Source organism: Mustela nivalis, assembly GCF_964662115.1.
Source record: "Mustela nivalis genome assembly, chromosome: 20".
NCBI classification, from domain to species: domain Eukaryota; kingdom Metazoa; phylum Chordata; class Mammalia; order Carnivora; family Mustelidae; genus Mustela; species Mustela nivalis.
Window position 1 is genome coordinate 6146007 of NC_139039.1, and position 12089 is coordinate 6158095.

Genomic DNA, 12089 nt, shown 5'->3' on the forward strand with positions numbered 1-12089 from the left:
ATTAACGATTGCTGTCAATTATTTTAGGAAAAAGGAAATATTTAGGAAAAAGGAAAAAGGAAAAAAGAGAATACAATACCTATTGTAGTGGGAAGCTAGACAAGATGCCTGAACATAGAACCTTCTTAATACCTGATTTTTCCCTTGATTTCTAAAGCCTCTTGAACTGACATGCTCATGAAGAAATTGGGACCTAATAGGCATATTTCAATTAACTCTTTAAACATTTTGAAACTGAGCATTATTATTTATCATCTATCTTTTGGTTTAAAATGAGAAGAAGCAGAAAAAAACAGATGGCTGTGAAATTCAGTCATCCTTCATTTGTGTTCTTAGCCCCACTCTCTATAGCATCAACTTCTGACTTCTATATCTTGAAATTATTTCTCAGTTATGCTGGAGCCATACCTTTATTGGAATCTAGCAGTTGTGTGAAAGATACAGATGAGGATTGTAATGGCTTACATATCTCAAATACATCTCAAGTCAAAAGGGATGGAGAAAGTTGGTCTTATAAGGTAATTAACTGCTTTGTCCTCCAGAATTAGTAATCTAGTTCTCAACATATCATATCGGTCTAGTTGATTGTTTCTATTTATAACCTGATACTTTGTTCTCAGGCTGCTATGTAGTAAAGGATAATTGAAGACATTTACACTTATCTTGCCAGCAAGAACATTGCTCTTGCTGTTAAGGAAAAATTCCGATCTGATACGATTTATATTTGCATAATTCTGTTATAATATTAAAAAAAACATTTTACTGAAAAACAAAGGAATGTATTGAAATTGAGGTTTATAGAAAGAAAAGTAAGGTCATGAATAATCACTGTCAAAGAAAACAGCTTAGTCTATCAGTTTGCTCCAACAAAATTAAGCCTATTTTCTCTTGGAAGTGGTTAACATATAATGGAGGCAACTTTGTCAAATACGTGCAGTATGGCATTAATCAGACACCCAACTGGCTTCTTAACTTCATGTTCCACTTTTCACCTGGTTGGGTGTAAAGCCAAGAGAAGCAGCATTTTAAAACTCAATTTTGCTTTCTCTACCTCCTGTGACTCAAAAGTCAACCAAAACAAGTCATAAAAAAACGCTATTCTCACAAAGAAAAGACAAGTTTCCACAGGAAAATAAAAATTAAATTTACCATCATCATTTATTCAAATTATAATTTTTGAAGATCTTTATGTCCCAGTTAAAACACGTGATAATGAACCTCATGACTCAATTATTGTCATTTGCATAATTTTAACCAACATCAGCCTTGCAACTTAACAAGTATTTCTTGAGTCACATCATTTTGTTTCCATTTTTAACATTCAGATGCAACCTGAGAAGCTATAGGGTGACTAATGATCCCAGGACTGAGGGGTTCTGGAGAGGTAGACACTGCCGAAACATGGGCAAACTAGGAAGGTTGTTACTTTGTAGTGTAAACTCAATGAGATATCTTAAGATAGCTCAGTATTGGAAATGAAAATCTGCAAAGTTAAGAAAGCCAGATGCAGATACACCTTATTAAGTGCCTTCTATGGATCAGCTATTGAGCTGGAAACCAAAGATTCAGACTCAATGTTTGCCTAGATATATGTATAATAAGAGAGAAATCAGTAAACAGTGAATTCGGAGATATGTACAAGGTTCTATAGGACATAGAGGAGTATAATGAGAACATAACTTGTCCATGTCCTACACCTATATTCTAAGTTTGAATTTTTATTTTTATGCCTGTTAAAATTAAGTTTCATATGTTCTAAATATACAACTAAACTAAAGTTCTACCAGCTTTTTAAAAATGTTCTGATTTTGTAGTCAATAAACTCATCCACTAAACCATGCATGAGAAATAAATAATCCCTGAAATAAACCAACTTTGGGGTCAGTATATAATTGATTTTTTTATACAAACAACCTAAAAGTTTATGAATGTTGCAGCATTTTGATCAAAATTTCATACCAACAAAAGGGTCAACTCACCAAGATAACATGCTAGTTCTTTGTGGTAGCAACCTAACACAAAAGCTTCAAAATATTTGGAACAAAAACTGATAAAATTGAAAGGAAAGAGTAGATAAATTCACAATTATGTTTAGAGAATTCAACATTTTTCTCAATAGTGATGTATTGAGTAGATGAAAAACATCAGTAAGTATAGAGAAGACCTGAATAACACTATAAGCCAACATGAGCTAAATCACATTGATTAAAAAAACCCATGTCCACTCAACAGCAGCAGAGTACACATTCTTTTTAAGTATTCATGGAATATTCACTAAGGCAATTAATATTTTAGGCTTTAAAACTATCCTTAATAAATGTATAAGAAATAAAATCATAGAAGTTATGTTCTCCTACACAACAGATAGAAATCAATAGTAGAAAGATATCTGGAAAACACCACTATTTGAAATAAAACAACACATTACTAATGATCCCATGTGTCAGAGAGGAACTCACAAGCAATATTGGAAAATATTTTGAAGGGTATAAAAATGAAAACACAGTATCATCCATATCAAACTCCGTGGGATACAGCTAAAGCAATGTTTAGAGGGAAATTCAGAGCTTTAAATGTCTTTATTAGAAGAGAAGGAACAGTTTGAAGCAATGATCAAGTCTCCTACTGTAAGAAACAGGGAGTGTGTGGGAAGGGGGTAGAGAATAAAGACAAAGCAAACAGGAGAAAGGAAACCATAGGTCAAAAATTATTAAAATTGAAGACAGAAAAGCAAGGGAGGGAATCAATGAACCAAAGCTCATACTTTGAAAAGAGCAATCAATTGATCAAACATTAGAGGTGCCTGGGTGACACAGTTGGACTCTTGGTTTCAGCTCAGGTAGTGATCTCGGGGTCTTGAGATCAAGCCTCACATCAGGCTCTGTGTTCAGTGCGAAGTCCGCTTAAGATTTTCTCTCTCCCTTTTCCTTTGCTCCTCCCATCCATCCCCTCTTGCTCTCACTCTCTTTCAAATACATAAATAAATCCTTAAAAAAGGAAAAACAAAAAACAAAAATTAAAAAATTTAAAAAAAAAGAAAAAAAACAAAGCAAATAAAAAAACAATCAAGCATTGTCTAGATAGATCAAAAGAAAAGAAGGTACAAATCACCAATAAAAGATATAAGAGAAGAGATATTACTATAAATTCTACAGACATTAACAAATATTTGGGAATGTGAACAAATATTGCCAACAAATTTGTTGATACTTATATGAAACGAAAAAATTCCTTGAATTCCGAATGAAGCCAACTAGAAGAGAAATAGATAACTGGAAAGTCCTATATTTATTAAAGAGATTGAATTCATAGTTAAATACCTTCCAAAAGAGAAAACTACAGGCCTACTTAGCTTAACTGGGCAACTTTTATAAAACATTTTAAAAACATTTATGGGTGAAATAATACCAATTCTACAGAAATTCTTCCAGAAAAATAGATGAGGAGAGAGCATTTTTCAATTTATCTATGAGGCTAACATGACCCTGGTACCAAAATGAGACAAAGATGTTCAAGAAAAGAAAACTATAGGACTCCACTATATAATATGGTGACCAATGACCATGTGTGTCTATTGTCTGCTTGAATTGTGCCTCTCCAAAACTGTGTGGTAAATATAAAGTAATCACCAGATTTCAAAGACTTAGTGTGAAAAAAAGGTAAATACAAAATCTATGATTATTCTCATGTTCATTAGATGCTGAGCTGATACTGTGTAGATTAAATAAAATGTATTTTTTTAATTTATTTAAATTTGACATCAGTTGCATGTAACGCCCAGTGTTTATGATATTAAGTGCCTTCCTTAATGCCCATCATCCAGTTACCCCATCCACCTACCCCCCACCTCTCCAGCAACCCTTAGTGTTTATTTCCTAGAATTAACGGTCTCTTATGGTTTGCTTCCCTCTGTTTTCATCTTACATAAAATGTATTTTTAAAAATATTTGTTTATTTATGTTTGTTTGATGTGGCCACAAGAAAATTTTAAATTACATATGTGATTTTAACAAAATATCCTCAACATTATAAAGAGCATCATGAAGTGGTGCCTGGGTGGCTCAGTCAGTTAAGTGTCTGCCTTCAACTCAGGTCATGATCCCAGGGTCCTGGGATTGAGTCCCACATCGGGATCCCTGTTTAGTGGGGAATCTTCTTCTCTCTCTCCCTCTGCCTGCTGCTCCCCATGCTTGTGCTCTCTCTCTCTGTCAAATAAATAATTAAAATCTAAAACAAAACAAATAAGCAAAACAAAACAAAACAAATCAACCCCCCCCCCAAAACAGAGCATAATGAAAAGTTTGCAAGTATGTTTCATACTTAATGATTAAAGACTGGTTGTTTACTCTTGAGATCAGAAATGAGGTGAAAGTATTCACCCTAACTATCCTTTTTCAATCTGTAATAGAGTACCTAGCCTATGTAATAAGGCAAAAAAAAAAAAAAAAAAAAAAAAGGCATATCTAGTTGGAGAAGTAAAAATGTCTGTATTCACAGATAGCATAATTATCTCCATATAAAATTACAAGGGCAAAAATCTTCAATAAAACTGCTAGAACTAATAACTGGGTTTACTAAGAATTTACAAAGTAAATTTGTACAAAGTAATGTACAAAATCAATTGTATTTCTACATATTAGCAATAAAAACTTAGAAATTGAAATTTTAATAGTGTAATTTACAATTACAGCAGAATATGCTATAGTTAAGGGCAAATGTAACAAAATATGTGCTAGATTTGGGAGATTAGAAACTACACTGCACTGATGAGAGAAATAAAAACAAAAACAAAAACTAAATTAATGGAGAGCTATACTGTCCTAATAGGTTAGAAGACTAAAAATTACTAATATGCCAATTCTCTCCTAACTTATTTGTAGACTCAATACAATCCCAATGTCCCAGCAGGTATTCATTTTGTAGAAATTAAAAGGCTGATTCTAAAATTCACATTGAAAACCCATGTTTAGAATAACAATTTTTAGAGAGAACGATGTTATAGGACTCATACTCCCTGACTTACTTTAAAGCTACAATTTATCAAGACAATGTGTTATAGCCAAAAGGGGAGACACAAAAATCAATAGAACAGAAATATATATATTTGATGGGAATTTTAAGAATACCTATAACGTATTCAAAAAAACTTAAAGGCTAATTCATTGACATCTTTTCCCATCTACAGTTACTCCTCCTGATAAATATCCAAGATTTTCTTTCTTTAAACCTCAATTCAGAGACTTGTAAATATAATAATTATGTTTAGTTATGTTTACTATGTGCCTGGTACTCATAAGCAATTTTTATATATAGTAACATTTATTTTTAAAGTCAACCATATAACACAAATTACTATTGTTATATCCCGTTTACATCTGGAGAATGTGAGGCAGAGCATTCTCAGAAACTTCTCCAAAGTCACAGAACTCTTGTTGAATTTGGGATTCAAACTTGGGAAGCCCTGGCTCCTTAATCAGTTAATTATATAATTGATTAATTATAATCAATTATATAATTAACTTTACATTACTGATCAATTAATTATAATTACTTGATTATTAATAATTAAATTAGTAATTGATTAATTAGAATTGATTTTTACCTAGGTGTTGATAAAATAACATAAAATAAAATAACATGTTGATAAAATCTGTTCTCTCAGCTTCTTCCATACAGTCTACACAGGGCTTATTGGGTCTATGGATTGTGTAAAGCCTCCAGTGTGAGCATTTCGTCATTGTTCAAAGTCGGCTTTTTTTTTTTAAACCTCCTCTCCATTTCTTTTTTTATTTTATCTTATTTTTTTATATTTATTTTTTATTATGTTCACTTAGCCACTGTATAGTACATAATTAGTCCTTGATGCAGTGTTTAGTGATTCAGTAGTGAAGTATAACACCCCTTGTTCATCACAGCACATGCCCTCATCAATACCCATCACCTTGTTACCCTTCTCCTCACCTTCCTCCCCTCTGAATCCCACGGATAGTTTCTCGGGGTCCATAGTTTCTCATGATTCATCTCCCTCTCAGATTTCTCCCGCTTTGAATTTCCCTACCTTCCCCTATGGTCTTCCATAGGATTGCTTATGTTCCTCATATGAGTGAAACCATATGAGAATTGTCTTCCTCTGTTTCACTGACCTCACGTAACACAATCCCCTCCAGTTCCATCCATGTCGATGCAAATGGTGGGTATATCTTCTTTATCCACTCATCTGTTACTAAAGTGCCCTTTACTTCCATTCAGGGAATGTATGGGCAGAGATTCAGAATTTCAGAAGAATCAAACAGTGTGTTTCATCTAAAAATGTTGTAATTTCCCCCTAATTTCTCCAAATTCCCAACCACCTTAAGTTAATGTCTACCCCCAAAAGTGACAGGATTAGCAGATGGTAAGAAAGAACATCTTTTACCCGCTTTGCAGAATCAGTATATCTCTATCATCTTCCCCTGCAATATCAAAAGAAGATAATTCTTCCTTATTTGGCTCTAATTCTCAATGTTTCCTTCCATTAAGTATTCCTCTTATAATATTTGTTTTCTTCCTTTGTAGCCACTGCCTCTCACTGATGACATTCTAGCATGATCCTGCTGACCTTTACAACTGTCTTCTTAATTTTATTTTCCTTTAGAGCCAAGTAATCTAAACCTCTACTTCCCCTCTTCCTTTCTGAGCCCTGGCAACTGGGCATCTTCCTCTTGTACCCCAGGGAAACTTTTCTCCCTCGGGTGAAATCCAACCAAAATTTTCAGTTTTCATACTCCTGAGCTTTCTTCAGAAAGTGCCTTCATTCAATAAGTGGGCTTCTGCTATTGAATTAATACTGATAATGTCTCTTCTATTCTATTCTCCCAGCTTTTACTCAAGCTGAAATTCTGTCTTCCAAGCAGCTCAAAGCACATATATTTTGAGATAACTATACATTCATCTAATTAAGGTATTTTAGTAGAAACAAAACATACTCCTCTACCCTCTTCCCAAATATCTGTCAAATGTAAAAATTTGAAATCAGCATGGCTTATTTCCTTTCTTATCTCTTATATATTTACTCAATCTTACTTATCTTTCTTTCATAGTTTCTAAATAGACATTTCTCCATCTCCATCAACTGCTGGACAGTCTATTTTTTCAGATCCTTATACTTGGATTATCATTCTGATATTTCTGTCTTCACTGGCCAATCCATGGTGCTCAGTTACAGCCATTGTGATTGTTTCACCATTTATTTTCAACAGGTCTTTCCAGGTATTAAGAGACTACTGCATATTTCTTATCTACCATCCAAATATCAACTCTTCTTTTGTAGCTGAAATCAATTAGCCTACTATAACTTTCTATAGCTGGCATTTTTAAAAATTTTGGTCTGCCTAGCTGCCCTTACCCAGGCAGTTGTTTTTTTTTGCTTGTTTGTTTGTTTGTTGTTTGTTTGTTTTTTTTTTTCCAGTCCTAGTAACCATCCTTTCCATCCTATCCTTTGCCATGGTGGGAACAAGGGGCCAGGCATGATCAGTCATTATCTTGCTTATTCCCATGAAACTATTAAGAGTGGTCACCTGACCAAGCTTAGCCAATCACAATCTCTCCATGAGATGGCTATAGACCTGTGAGAGACAAACTAGTCTTCTTTAGGGATTATGAGCTATAACCCAATTTGCCATATTCCTTTAAGTGGAGAAGAGAAAGAACACAAATGATACTATTTGAGCATAATGATCAAGACATATATAAAGTCAGACCCTCTATTGAACTTCTCGGTTACATGGACCAAGACATTCAAGCTTAGATTAAACTTTTCGTATTGGGTTTCAGTCACATGTGACTAAAAGAGTCTGTTCACTGCACAGTATCAATGTACTCACTATTTACTTTATTACTGCAAGGGTATGTATGGAGTCCAGAGATGAAGATCAGTCTGTGCCATTTTGGAGTTCATAGTCAGTTTTGAAGAAGACTGTCTTATTGTATAATAGACATATATGTTTATGTTTGGGAAATGTTTCAAGAGAAACAAAGAAAGCTAAAAAGAAGAAAGGAGGGAAGGAAGGAAGCGAAGAAAACATAGAAAATTGAGATATTCCTTCTGACTAGGAGCTTTAGGAGGCTTCTGGGTATACATGCTTTTTGAATTGGACTTCAGAAGGTAAGTAAGTTGTCAGTATTCTTCAGTTTGTTCTCCAGGTATATCATATTATTATTTTACTTGCTCAAGTTTATTTGTGAAATACTTTCCAATCCTATTTGTTCCTCTGAAATTATTTCTAAGGCCTCAGTTCATAGGTAACTTTGTCTTCTCTCTGCTTACCTTGATACTGACTTTCACTTGTTTTAGTTACTTCGTGTGTCATATCACTTTCCCTAGTTAGACTATTACTTCCTAAACGCAAAGATTGTGTTATTGTCTCTTTAATCTCTACTGCAGCACTTAACTCAGCACTGGGCACAAAGTGCTTAGAAAACCAGAAAGGAATGAAGATGCCAAGTTTTTGACAGTTTGACTGAGTGTCTGTATATGGTAGATTAACTTCATTACTGGGTGATCTTGAAGACTTCCCATTATCTTCAAGTAAGAACATCTAGTAGCAGGTAGAATTCCTTTATCTTCCATGAAATTATTTCAAGCATGCAAAGAAAAGTAGATTACATTGTGTTTGACTGATAAGTCTAAACTGAGATTACTTTTTTTTACCTGTTTCCACCTTTAAGCTTTTAACTGGAATCTTGGGATTAAGGCCTTTAAATAACTTAGTTACTGGGAAATAACGTATTTCTAAAGAAGATGATGAAAAGAGACAGAAATAAAAACTGAAAAATTATTTCATTTAGATGATTAGACAGAGTTAGCAAGGCAAGTAAATAGCAGTAAAAACAGATGAGGACATCGAGGATTCTTTTGCTATGGAATAGGAGGACACTAAAGCCATTAAAACACAAGAGTGTGAAGTCAAAGACTTAGGAGGTTGTTATTACTGAGAGCTTAGAACTGCTCTGCCATGGCAGACATTACTGAAGGTCACATCCTTGAGATTAAATGTGTGGAAAACAGCTCTTTCCACAGAAAGGATAAAGCCAACTAATGTGAAGCCAATCAATGTGTAACAGTAATTTCATAAATAAGGTTATTGGGTAAAGACAAAATAGAGCTACAGAAAATTTGTGTCTTAGCCCAGAGAATACAGAACCATCCATCAGTGGAGAAGAGAAAAAATAGCAGACAATTATTTGATGATTTCGACTAGAGCAGATTCAGATTTTGGGGGGCCTAATGCTTATACGGTTTGGAAGGATGCTCTTTAAATCAACACTATGAATGAAAAACTTAGGACAAAAAATGAGCATTTAGAATGAGAAGAAGTCACCACAAACTGCAAATTTGTGTAATGTTGCAAACATACAATCCAGTTTAACGTACCTCTATAATGACTTTTTCTGCATATTATTTGATTACCTTTTCACATGACAAATCTTTTTTTGAAAATATCATTCTCTATAAAGAGACTAGACAGTTCATTGGTTTTTCCTCTAACATCATTAGTCAAAACGCACTTATTATCAGTAGCTAAAAAAAAGTCTCTCTGCTTCCTTGGTGTTGGTAATGCTGTATAAATTATTACGGTTGTTCTGAAATTTGAGAATGTTTTCCCACATTGCTTCTATACATGAGCTGTTACAAATGTGGATTGTAGTCCTGCTACTGATTAAGCCCTACAAACAGGAACCCATATAAATTCTGTTTTGCAAAATTTTCTTCAAAAAGAAAAAAATACAATTTTACAATTGTATGTGCTGCTTATGAATATGTTTTCAGCGTGAGACAACTCTTTTGACTAGATGCTGTGAAACAGAATCCTCTGCTTATAATTTTATTCAGGAAATGAAAAAAAAGATCCCCACACAGTAGCTTGTAGTTCATATATCTCAGACTTTTTTTCTCTTTCAATTTTCTATATAACTCTCATGATGGACACTTCCATCTTATGATACCAACATCCTTGTGATACAAACTATGCCCACAGATGACTAAAAATCACTTGACTATCCCTAAGAAGTGACTGGGAACCAAAATAATACGTCCCATAAACCCAAACTAAATTCAACTGTGACTAACCAGATCACCAAAATATCACAGGCACGTCAACGCAACCCAACCAACACAAGGGAAGGTGTGAAGTAGGTCAATCTTAATACATGACAGTTACATTAGGTTTGTAAGTTTTACAAAAACACATGACTGCATGAACAAATTTCTAGGACACCTCCCAGGGCCAAGGAAACAAGGGTTCCCAAAGCTTAATAGTAAATATTTCTCTATTCAGAAAAATAGTATTTAGAAAATGACACTCTAAAATTTGTGTGTGTGTGTGTGTGTGTGTGTGTGTGTGTGAAATGCCTGTAAATTTTGTAGAAAAATCTGCATTTTTAAAATAGCAAAATTTAACTTATAAACAAGAGAGTGCAAGGATTAGTCTCCTGAGACTACCATTATAAAATACCACAGACTGGGTGAATAAATAGCAAAAATTAATTTTTTTCACAGTTCTAGAGGCTGGAAGTTGCTGGACAGGGTGAGTTTCTCCTAAGAACTCTCACCTGGCTTGCAGATCGTCACCTTGTTTCTGTATTGCCGCATGGCCTCTTAGAAGAGACCCAGTCCTATGGATTACGGTCCCACCCTTACGACTTCCTGTAGCCTTCATTACTTCTTTAGAGGTCCTATCTCCAAGTGTAGTCCCATGGATATCAGGGCTTCAACATATGAATTTTGGGGGAACAAAATTCAATCCATAACAATCCAGAAGATGTATGTGTACAGTTTCATGAAAAATCATAAAGCAAACTTACGTATAATCATCACCCAAGAAATTTAGCATCACTATTATCAAAACATTTTTCTCACACATATGACCTTTGAGTTGTCCCTGATCATAATGTCCTTCCTCACACTGGCAAAAATGACTCTTCTGACTTTTGTGATAGTTATTTTCTTTATTTTCTTTATAGTTTTACCAGTATGCCGCCTTATATAATACATACATACTTTGAAATTTCCATCAAGGAGTGAGGTTTTTTTTTTAATTTTTTAAAGACTTTTTAATTTATTTTTAAAATTTATTTGATAGACAGAGATCACAAGTAGGCAGAGAGGCACGCAGAGAGAGAGAGGAAGGGAAGCAGACTCCCCGCCGAGCAGAGAGTCCGATGCGGGGCTCGATCCCAGAACCCTGGGATCATGACCTGAGCCGAAGCTTAAACCCAGTGAGCCACCCAGGCGCCCCAAGTAGTGAGTTTTTATGCATTGTTTTGGGTCTTGACATTTCTGTACTTTCTTTGTGAGATTCATTGTAATGCATTTAATTTGTTTATTTTTCTTAAAGGGCAAAATATTTTTTTAAAGGGCGAAATATTGAAACTCCTAGGCTTGAGAGCCATATAGTCTCTATCACAGCTGTTTAGATTGGTTCTGCCATTGTATTGTGAAAGCAAATTATGCAACATATAAATGAAGAGACATGGTTGTGTTCTAGTAATTTGGCAACAAGCCAGTGGGCAATAGTTTGCTGATCCCCAGTTACTGCATCCACTTTCTATGCCTGATATTAGTTATTTAAACCTCCTTTCCATTTTCCATGATCAAACTCAAAAAAGCTAGTAATATTTGAAAATAAAATAACTTTTCAATTGGTTCATTCTCTGGACATAGATTTTCCAGATTGGCGGAATAGTTGACCCTTGAATGATGTGGAGATTAGGAACACTGACCCCTGCACAGCCCAAAACCCAGGCATAACATTTTACTTCCCCAAATTTAACTACTAATAGCCTGCTGTTAACCAGAAGCCTTACCAATAACATAAATAGTTGACTAACATATATTTTGTGTGTTATATGTATTATATATCATATTCTTACAATAGAGTGAGATAAGAGAAAATGTTAAGAAAATCATAAGAGAAAATACATCTACAGGATTCTATGTAACAATAAAAAATCCACATCCATCTGCACAGTTCAAAACCATGTTGTTCTGGAGTCAACTGTATTTTTCTTTTAGTAAATTAAAGATATCATTTCATTGACTTTCATTGTTG